The 12,100-nt window shown below is 35.8% G+C and overlaps 1 non-coding gene across 1 annotated transcript; it reads right to left on the reverse strand.

The window, feature by feature from the left end:
* Positions 1–263: 263 nt before the first annotated feature.
* On the reverse strand, positions 264–370 carry LOC141496752 (U6 spliceosomal RNA). The gene has a single exon (XR_012471149.1). It is a non-coding gene; the product is annotated as a U6 spliceosomal RNA (small nuclear RNA).
* Positions 371–12,100: the final 11,730 nt, after the last annotated feature.

Raw genomic sequence — 12,100 nt, forward strand, 5'->3', positions numbered from 1 at the left:
ATTATCTCTTATGTATTTCTTTCGCTTAATCCTAATTCTCATACTGAAAATTACTAATCTGTAAATATGTTTATCAAAAATATGTATGTGCAATGTTAACCTGATTGTTCACTTCTGGGGAGAGAGGGATGGGAAGGGAGAGTGGAAGGAAATTTTATAATTTAAAAATATACATATGGATAAATGTTGAAAAAACATTCATAACATGTATTTGCAAAACTAAAATATCAAGAAAATATTTTTTTAATTTTAAAAAATTAAAATGCATTTTAGAACACTTCACAAATTTGCATGTCATCCTTGTGCAGGGGCCATGCTAATCTTCTCTGTATCATTCCAATTTTATTATATGTGCTGCCAAAGTGAGTACTAAAAATGCATTTTGGGGAAGTGAAAAGGTGATCATCTGTCCCCCAAAGATCCTGGGATTTCTACTTTAGTCATCAGTTCCACCAATGGTGAAAATTACATCCAGATTAGCAGGTACTTTGTCATTCACTCTTGAAAGTTGATATCATTAAGGCAAAATATAAATTAATTAGTTGTTCTGCTTTTGGCAGAAAAAAAATGAACAAATGTCAACATTGTTGAAATCTCTCATCTCTATAATATTGTGCTTCTGTGTCACAAGTGTGATCTATTTCCCAGACTCATCCAATTTATTCTTCTATACAAGTGGTCTTTTGTTTCTACTCTCATTGATTTTCATCTAAATGATCTCCATCATATTCCTCTCTTCATTTTCTTTGATTTTCTCTCAAGTACATGATCTTAATATTTCATTTCCTTCATCAATTCCTCTTTTAAATATGCTGTTTGCTTTGAATAAAGATGTCCTTTCCAGAGCCAAACTTCAGCCATGAGTCCAATCCTATCCCATCAACTCTTACTGATAATCATGAGGGAAAGTTTTCCTCTTTGCATTAAGATTTCCAGTTCACACAATTTATCAGCCATATGTTGTAAATTTGAGGTCATAAGTTTTATTGCTGGTTCTCTTCTTGGATATGTTTTCCCATGAATTATAGTTCCTCCCTCTTGCAGTTATTCTTTATATGATGTATAGGCAGATCTGCATAGGCAGTTTTCCCTCTTCTTCCTTTTTAGATTAAAATTCTCTTAGATTCTTAAGATTCTAGGCAAATGTCTTTTTATTGGATCATGATAGATAGAATACTTTACTTCATTCCTTGTCAAAAGTCTATCAAATCAAAAGGTAGCTACATAGATATATAGACAGATGGATGGTCAGTGAACTTGGAACTTTTTATATTTTTATAACCATTTCAACAAAATTGATCTTTTTGACAATCCTTTATATTTTGTTTTATAAATTCAAAAACACTATCCTGAGAAAAGTTCCACAAGTTTCACTAGACTGTTAAAAGGATTCAATATATAAGAAAGATTAAAATACCCTTGATGTAGATTTATATATGAGCATAAAATAAGGGACCTTGAAAAGTTCTGTAGATAGAGCTCCCAAACAAGGGTAGTATGTGGTAATCTGTAAAGGTAACCACAGGTTGTCGCACCCTTATTTGCCTGCTTAATTAAGTATTGTGGACAAAAGCACCAAAGCCTATATCTTGAAGCATATATTGAATATTAGATCTCAATAGTGGGGCCCTTCTAAAAAAATCACAGAAACCAAGTCGGTCTTGACACTATCACACTGTCCACAGGTGTGAAACTAGAGGTTGTTTTGTGACTCTCTAAGTCTAGGGAAGATTGAACTGCACAAAGCAGAAGGCCAAAGGAACAGCTATTTCTCCTTTCCTGGTCCTGGCAGGGTATGGAATATGTCATCTTGGAAGGAGTGTTGATTAAAAGTGGAATCAAATTAATGTCAAGTTGTGTGTTACATAATTTCTTTTCTAAGAAAGCACTTGCTTTCTATGATGTTCTTTTTACTTCTTGGACAGAAAAGGACTAGTGTCCAGTTCATCTTAGCAAAAAGCCAAAAGTATTGAAAATACTATGAATTAGAAATCAAAGGAGTGCCCATCAATTGGGGAATGACTAAACAAGTTGTAGTATATAATTATGTTGGAATATTATTGTGCTGTAAGAAATGACAAGTTTCAGAAAAATCTGGAAAGACTTACATGAACTGATGCATAGTGAAGTGAATAGAACCAGGAGAATATTATATGCAGTAACAGCAATACTGTTCTATGAAGAACTGTGAATGACCTGGCTATTCTCAGCAAAACAATAAGCCAAGTCAATCTCAAAGGTCTAATGATGAATCATACAATCCATCTTCAAAGAAAGAAATAATATTGGTTGAATATAGACTGAAACATGCTATTTTTCCATTTTCTTTTTTCTTTTATTTGCTTCTTCTTGTACAGAATGACTAATATGGAAATGTTTTGCATAATTGCACATGTATAAACTATATTTGATTATTTAACATCTCAGGGAGGGAGGAGAGGAGAAAAAGAGGAATGGAATTTGGAACTCAAACTTTAAATTAAAATGTTTAAAAATTGGGAATAAAGGTGAATTGTTACCTGGGCACTATAAATGAGACTTTCATCATCCTCAGTGAGACTGCAGCCCTCTCAGTTGTTATCAGTCCAACAAATAACTGATATACTTCATCAAGGAGTCTTTATGAAGCATTTGAACTTGAACAATTTCAGAGAAATAATGCATTTTGAGTCTTTGAACAAGGAAAAAAGACACCCCCCCAAAGGTGGAATACATTCCTATCAAGATGGCCTACTTTCTGTTTGTTTCCCCTGAATTCCCACTCCCAGAATTTTCATATACTGCTTCCCCATATCCCTAATACATGCAGTTCCTTCCTCATTACTCTCAGAATCCCTCTTTTCACTGAATCATAGAATTCCAAGAGTTGGAAGGGACCTCAAAGATGATCTAGTCCAATCCAAACACTGTAACACACCTGACAAGTAGTCAGTTCAGGTGACATCTGTGAAACCTTCACTGTTAAATTGTTGGTGCTCTCACCCTCCTTCAATTACTTTGCACCATATTTATCTGAGTACATAGTGTACCGCTCCCTAATCCAGCATCCTTGAGGTCAGAGACTGTTTACCCTGCCTACACTACCCCATCACCTAGCACAGTATCTCCCATATAGGAGCATTTAATGAGGTCTTATTGAGTTGAATTACTCTTCTTGGGGGAATCAAACTTTAGAATTCTTCTCACCAGGGACTGAACTATCCTTGATTATCGAGGGTTTGCTTGAAAACAAACTCACCTAATCCAAGTTATTTAACCGTAACTATTCTCTACATCCCATCCATTCATCCATGACAAAATCAAAACCCACCTGGGTATCTTGTCATTTGTTCCATAGTACACATGTCCTGCCTGCCTCCCTATGGCTTCTTGCTATAAGAACAGTTATACAATCAATGCCACCATTACTCTCAGAAAAGGAATGACAATAATTACCCTGCCTCCACTCCCTGTGACTTTCCAAGAAAAACTTGCTCTCCAGGCCATAACTCCCATTTGTGTGCTGTCTCCATCTATTCAACTGTAGTCTCCTTGAAGACAAGTAATATCTCACATCTTTATTTATATGAACATTGCCTAGCACAGCACCTAGACTATCATAGTAGTTGATAAATGTTTTTTCATCCATCCATTCATTCTTTCATTCTTCTCTTTTTTCCTCTAAATATTATGTCACCTGTGGATGCACATCATCGTCATTCCTTGGAACACAAGAAGCTGCTTCCTCTAGAGATTGTTCAACTGTTCTCTCTATGGAAGGAGATTCATGGTGATTATATAGTTTCAAACAGGTTAATTAGTCCTTCCTTCCTCATCTGTCACATTTTTTTCACTTTCCATCCGATAGAGGTAAATATTCTCCTCTGTTCCTTTGTCTCCTTTTTCTTCCTAAGGGCATTTCTTACACTTTTTTTTCAAGGGCTACTTCAGTCTTCTCAGAGCCTGAAAAATAGAAATGTGTTCATCCAGTTCTTTTGCTTTGTCCTCTAAAATGGAGACCACTTGCACTTTATATATGTGTGCATGTATCCATTTGAGTCAAGCTCCTTTATATGACACTGGCAGAAAGAAGACAAAGGATATTATCTGCAGCAAAATTTCCTTTCCTCTCCATTTTCCTTGAAACAAGTTTCACTGTCTTTTGTCTTCTTTCAGGAGTTCTCTTGGCTACCCCTTGTGGCTAAATGCTATGGCAAACTAACAATAGGAAAAATGTGACACTCAAGTAACAAATATAATTAAGAACTAACCCCATTTCCTGATCAATAAATCATTTTCATTTTACTCGGCCGCTGATCTTCAGATTTTATTATTCAGTCCTTTTTTTCAGTCATATCTGACTTTTTGTGACCTCTTTTAGGGTTTCCTTGTCAGAGATAATAGAGTGGTGTGCCATTTCCTTCTCTAGTTCATTTTAAAAATGAGGAAACTAAGGCAAAGGTGACTTGCCTGGGCCACACAGTTACTAAGTTTCTGATGATAGATTTGAACTCAGGAAGATGAATCTTTCTGACTCCAAGTCATGTTCTCTATTCACTTCAACATCTAGCTACCCTAATCTACAGATACCTCCATGTAAACCAAATTCTCCTGCCCCACTTGGAGGGGCAGGAAGGAAGAAGCAGTTAGGTGATGCAGTGGATAGAGCACTGGCCTGGGAGCCAGGAGGATGAGAGTTTGAATCTGACCTCAGACACTTGACACTCACTATCTGTGTGACCTTGGACAAGTCACTTAACCCTGATTTTTTTCACATACAGGATCATCTCCAGTCATCCTGATTCATATCTGACCACTGGACCCAGATGGCTCTGGAGGAGAAAGTGAGGCTGGTGACTTAGCACAACACCCCCTCACTCAAATCTAATTCACATGCTTGTCATGGCATCACCTCCATGATGTTGTGGTCTTCTTCAAGAACGAAGGACAAGGGGGCAGCTAGGTGGCGTAATGGATAAAGCACCGGCCTTGGAGTCAGGAGTACCTGGGTTCAAATCCGGTCTCAGACACTTAATAATTATCTAGCTGTGTGGCATTGGGCAAGCCATTTAACCCCGTTTGACTTGCAAAAACCTTTAAAAAAAAGAATGAACGACAAACATAATCATCATTCTAGGTAGAATGGAGTAAGGGAAAGAAAAGCAAGAACCAAGCAAGACAATACCCACATGTCTTTAAATGAATTAATTAAAAAAGCATTTATTAAGCAAAGGTTTTAGCATTGTGCTAAACACTAGGGATACAAATATAAAAGTGAAGCTAGCCCTTAGTCTCAAGGAAAAGGAAAAGCATATAGGGATATAGTAACCAACAATAGTTATTTTGGTTTGAAAAGTTAGAGGAATGATTAGTAAAGCCAAAAAATGCCATATTCTTTCCATTCGTAATGGAAGTATTGATTTGATTATGGTTCTATACTATAGAGTTATAAGGGAGCAGCTTGGTGGCACAGTGGATAAATTCCAAGTCTAGAGTCAGAAAGACTTCTGTGTGACTCTGGGCAAGTCACTTGCCCTGTCTGCCTCAGTTTCCTCAAGTGTAAAATGATCTAGAGAAGGACATAGAAAATTACTCCAGTATCTATGACAAGAAAAATCCCTAAATGGGGTCACAAAGGGTTGGACATGACTGAAATGAGTGAGGTATAGTGAACTACATAAGCCACTCATAAATCTGGAGAGTAGAGTTCTAGGGCAGCTTAAAGAATTAAGTTTTCCAGGATATGGTCTTTGATTCCAGGCAGCAAATTGGCTACTTAGAAGATAGCAAAAGAATAAGATAAAGTGTGAATAAAATTTGCTTAGATTAAAGGTCCATCTGGAAAGACAAAAGGCCAAACATTCAAGGGAGTTAATGAAAAAAAAAAACTGTGAAAGAAGATGGCTTCATTATACCAGATTTCAAATTATCTTATAAAGTGGTTATAATCAAAACAATCTGGTACTGGTTAAGAAATAGAATGAATCAGTGAAACAGATTAGGTACTCAATACATAGTAGTTTCCAGACCATAGTAATCCAGAGTTTGATAAAGATAAATATTCAAACTTTTTTAGAAAAAACTGGGAAAACTGGAAAATAGTTTTTCTGAAATTAAGTATAGACCAACAGCTTATACATATACCAAGATAAGGTCAAAATAAGGACATGATTTAGATATAAAGGGTGATACGATAAGCATATTAGAACATAAAATAGTTTATGGATAAGGAATATGATCTTAGGATAAGGATATGGAATAGATCTATGGATAAGGGAAGAATTTAGGACCAAATATTAGCATTATGGAATATAAAATGAATATTTTTATTATAATAGATTTAAAAGTTTTGCACAAAAGTTTTTGCAACCAAGATCAGAAGGATAGCTGAGGAAAACATTTTTATAGCAAATGTCTCTGATAAAGGCCTCATTTTTCAAATACATGGAGAACTGAATCAAATTTATAGGAATACAAATCATTCCCCAGTTGATATATGGTCAAAGGATATGGACAGTCAGTTTTCAGACAAAGAAATCAAAGGTATCTAGTCATATAAAGAAATGCTCTAAATCACCATTGGTTAGAGAAATACAATTTCCGAGACACCACCTCACACCTGTCAGATAGACTAACATGACAGAAAAAGGAAAATGATAATTGTTGGAAGAGATGTGAGAAAATTTAGACACTGATATACTATTGCTAGAATTATAAACTAATACAACCGTTCTGAAGAGTAATGTAGAACTATGTCCAAAGCATACCCTTTGATCCAACAATAACACTCCTGGGTCTTTATCCCAAAATGATTAAAAGGAAAAGTAAAAGGACCTATTTATAACATTTCTTTTTGAAGTGGCAAAGAATTAGAAGTTGGAGCAATTGGAGAATGGCTAAACAAGTTAGGATATATGATTGTAATGGGACACTATTGTGTTATAAGAAAATGACAAGCAAGATGCTTTCAGAAAAAGCTGGAAAATGTTCCATGAACTGATATATAAAGTGAAATGAGCAGAACCGGGAAAATATTGTAAACAGTTAACAGCAATACTATATGAAACTTAACTGTAAATGACTTAGTTATTTTTAGCAATATAGTGATACAAAATAATTACAAAGAACTCATGATGAAAAATGCTATTCTCCCCCAGAAAAAGAACTAAGTCCAAATACAGAACAAAGTATACTATTTTTCACATTTTTTCATTTTTTTGGCCTGTGTTTTCTTTCACAACATGACTAATATAAAAATATGTGTTGCATTATTGCAAACATATAACCTATATCAAATTGCTTTCTATCTCAGAGAGGGGAAAGTGAAGAAGGTTAGAAGAGAATTTGGAACTCAAAATTTTAAAAAGCAAATGCTAAAAATGTTTTTACATGTATATGGGAAAATAAATATTATTTGATATAGTGGGTCATATAAGGCATATGAGTATTGATTGGGAATTTATAGAATTTTTGGCTAAATAAAGTCTCCAAACCTTTCAAGGATACTTTTTCTTCTCAATTATCCACATATTGCTCAGTTACCCACCCACATTATAGGTATCTGCAACACAATTCAAAATCCTAGCCCAGCCTTTTCCTGGACCCCATCACATTTCTGCTCCCAGCAAGTGTAGGCTCAGGAAATAAAAATTCATTTTAATGCTAGCCTCAGCCAAGCCAAAATTGAATCACAGAATCACAAAACATTAGAACTGAAAGGAGTCTTATGGATCACTTAACCTAAGGGCATCCATATTTTTTTTCAATAATGGGGCCCACATAATCAGAAATCCATATATTGCAGACCACATGAATTTTTTATCAATAGCAATAATCTGTTAATTGTAAAATATGATATTTTTAGCAGTAGTACAAATTCAATCCACAAAAAAATACAGTTGAATCAACTTCGTTTGTACTAAAGTGCACAACTATAGTTTTAATGCTAGTCAACTTTGATTATACCAATGAGATTAATGTTACATTATTCTCTAGAACCATCAGGTAAATGTACTCAGAGCACACCTCAATTTTAACTCAATATTTCAAAAACTAGTGGAAGTTTCAGCTTCACTTTTAGCATTTTCAGAGGAGAGAATTTACCTTTATAGAGCCAATGGGATAAAAACATTTGCCAAGAATTTTGGCCACATGGCCAGAAATTTCAGGTGGTTAAGGCCTAATGTGTGTGCTAAATAATTAGATGAATAATGTCTTCTTTTATTCTTTTCTTTTTTAAATAAAAAATTATTCAGGGAAACCACAACCTAGAAGTCAAGAAATTTAGAATGGGAAAATATTCCCAAGCAAGCATGGGAGAGGTAGCATGAACCTCTGTTTCATTCAGTGACAGTCATCTGCCCAAGGCCACAATCTCTTTGATAAGCTGCCTAGATGAGCAGATCTCTCAATCATGAACCACAGTGGCAAGCAAGGCAACAAGTCAGTTTTGTGAGAGGTGAAGCTAACATGCTGTCCTGTCCCCCAATGGGTTTTGAGCATAATTTACTGTTATTACCAGATGACAACCACTCCCATTCATATTCAATGCCAAACTTCAATTTGCAATAAACTCCCTGCTTCTGCTTATTCTGGTGTCTATCTCCACCTCACCCATTAATACTGTGTATGCATGGAATTCATCTTGGAATTTATTATGGAACTGTCAGCCATGCTAGCTTTAATATTTCCCTACATCCAAGTAGCACAAAGCTCAATTCTGCAAAAGAAACTTAAAAAACAGGAGAGTACAATCTTATCAAAGTCCAAGATTATTTTTCAAAAACTTGTATTTCTATGTTCTAATGGAAACATCAGCATAGATAGTTCACTCTGGAGGCACTTTCATCCCAACTTCTTGTTGATCTTGGAAGAAAGGAAAATTATAGCTTACACAGAGGTTGTAATTCATAAAAAAAAAAGCCCTAAAGAAGGAAATTATATTTGAAAGGAAAAGAGGTTAACTTTGCTTCTCATAAAAGGATACCACTTGGTTTTGCATCAAATCATGGAATGTTAAAGCTGAAAGGGACCTTGGAACATAGAACATTAGAACTGGAAAGAGATTTTTGAACATAAAATATAGAATGCTAGACCTGTAAGGAACCTAAGAACTTTGAACACAAACTGCTAGAATTGAAAGGGATCTGAGAACATAAAAGACAAATTTCAGAACTAGTTGGGATCTGAGAACAGAAAATATAAAATATGCAAATTTAAAAGCACTTTGGATTACATTACTTTAAGAAACCATGAAAGAAGATCCTGACCAATTTCTAATTTTACAAGTTTCAAAGAAGTCAAGTGTGACTTAGCAAAAGTCAGATAACTACTGAATAGGAGAGCAGCGGCTAGAATCCAGAGTTTAAGTGTTCTTTGCATTCTATCCCTACAGTGATTGTTCCTAAAGGATCTTGGACCATTCTCCCTTCTCCCTTTCACAGTTGTCCATATGTAAACCATGCATCAAATGTCTATTGATTATGCTGCCTCTGTAGTTGGACCTGTGTGAAGGAAGTTGACAGAGAACAGATGCTAGTACAGCTGTGGCAACTGCTTCAGGCAGCTGTGTGCAGAGGTGATATCCTGATGAGCAGCCTGGGGCATCAGGATGTATCCCATAGAGGCCACATATATAGCCCACGGCTACTCTGCTGGAAAACTGCCTCTCCTGTTTGGAAGCAGTAATGTTGCAATACTGAAAGGACAAGATGGGTTTACAAGAGGCATATTTCGAATGTCTATTCCAATCTTCCAATGTAGGTTATTAGAAACTTGCCTTTCTCTCCATTAACTAAAAACCATGATAGGATTTAGGACTAAAAGGACTGTAGAGATAATCCAGTCTAATCTAATAAATCTTGTATTATAGGTCAAGGAGAGGTTAAGGGGCGGCTAGGTGGCGAAGTGGATAGAGCACCAGCCCTGGAGACAGGAGAACGTGAGTTCAAATCCAGCCTCAGACACTTAATAATTACCTAGCTGTGTGGCCTTGGGCAAGCCACTTAACCCCATTTGCCTTGCAAAAAATAAAAATAAAAAAATAAAAAGAAGAGAGGTTTAAAACTTGTCTACAATCACACAATAAGTAGCAAAATCTGGGATTCCAACTCAGGTCTTCTGACTTAAAATCCAGTGCTCTTTCTTATATCTCCAATAAAGTAATGAGACCTCATGCATATAAATCCCTTAAGTGTCTAGTTCCCATTTTCCCTGGCACTGTAAGTGTGGCTATTTCGTCTTGGGTCAGCATCTTAAATCCTAGTCCCAAAAGAGAATTTAGAATCTCAAAAAAGAGCAGCTAGATGGCATGGTAGAGTGCCAGGTCAAAGTCAGAAAGACTCATTTTTGCCATTTAAATCTGGTCACAGACATTAACTAAGAGATTCTGGGTAAGTGACTTAACCCTGTTTGCCTCAGTTTTCTCATTTATAAAATGAACTGGAGAAGGAAATAGTAAATCAGTCTGGTATCTTTGCCAAGAAAATCCCAAATGTGGTCACAAATAGGGACATGACTGAAACAACTTCATCAAAACATCAACTTCAAATAACCTTAGAAAAAGAGAAATTTTGTTGCTCTCAGATTGTCTATATGGTTTTGAAGGGACCTAAACTGATCACTTTACTAAGGAATGTTGACCACTAAGCAGCATAAAATCATAGCTGTACAGCTGGACAAGAACTTAGATGTCAACTTATCAAATCCCTTTGTAAAACAGGTGAGGAAATTTAGACCCAGAGGCAACTAGGTAGAATAGAGGGTGAAACATTGGACCTGTAGTTTAAAAGAACTGAGTTCAAATCCAACCTCATTCCTACTAGTTATGAGATCCTAGTAAGTTGCTTTACCTCAGTCTCAGTTTCCATATCTATAAAATGAAAATAATATCATCTATCTACCAAAACTGTGAGGATCAAATGAAATAATTCTTCATACTTTGAAATTCTATGTAAATTATAGCTATTATTGATATTATTAGTGACCTGACTAAAGTCAAATATAAATATGTATTCTGAGATTCAAGCTCAGTTCTCTGATTCCAAATCCCAGACTCTTTCCACTTTTCTATGCAGTTTCTAATTGACCTCTTCATCTATTGATTAAAGTTTATAGGTCAAAGGATTTAGAACTGTAAGAGACCTTTAAGATCATCCAATCAGGACAATATGACCAGAAAGGACAATGATCATTGTTGGAAGGGTTGTGGGAAATCTGGGACACTACTACATTGTTGGTGGAGCTGTGAACTCATCCAACCTTTCCCAAGAGAAATTTGGAACTATGCCCAAAGGGAAACAAAAAGGGTAAAAACATCACTTGAACAAAAATATTCATAGCAGCCCTGTCTGTGGTGGCAAAGAGTTGGAAATCAAGTAAATGTCCTTCAATTGGCTTAGCAAACTGTGGTATATGTATGTCATGGAACACTATTGTTCTATTAGAAACCAGGAGGGATAGGAATTCAGGGAAGCCTGGAGGGATTTGCATGAACTGAAGCTGAGTGAGATGAGCAGAACCAGGAAAACATTGTACACCCTAACAGCAACATGGGGGCGATGATCAATCTTGATGGACTCACTCATTTCATCAGTTCAACAATCAGACAATTTTGGGCTGTCTGCAACGGAGAATACCATCTGTATCCAGATAAAGAATTGTAGAGTTTGAACAAAGTCCAAGGACTATTTCCTTTAGGGGGAAAAAACTGATATCTTATTGTCTGATCTTGTTATCTCTTATACTTTATGTTTCTTCCTTAAGGATATGATTTCTCTCTCATCACACTCAATTTGAATCAATGTATAACATAGAAACAATGTAAAGACTGGCAAATTGCCTTCTGTGGGGTGGGGGGAGGGAAGTAAGATTAGGGAAAAAACTGTAAAACTCAAAATAAATAAAATCTTTAAAAAAATTTAAAAAAAGATCATCCAGTCCAACATTTTCTTTTTACAGAAGAGGAAAGTAAACCAAGGAGGAACCAGAACAGAACATTGCCTTACCTAAGGTCACATGGATTCACATTTATATAGTTCTTTAAGGATTGCAAAGCACTTTATTTCTGCTAACTCATTGGACCTATGCACAAGTTGCTGCTGTTTGTCTTTTAGTATTGTCA

The sequence above is a fragment of the Macrotis lagotis genome, chromosome 8, assembly GCF_037893015.1.
Source record: "Macrotis lagotis isolate mMagLag1 chromosome 8, bilby.v1.9.chrom.fasta, whole genome shotgun sequence".
NCBI classification, from domain to species: Eukaryota; Metazoa; Chordata; class Mammalia; order Peramelemorphia; family Peramelidae; genus Macrotis; species Macrotis lagotis.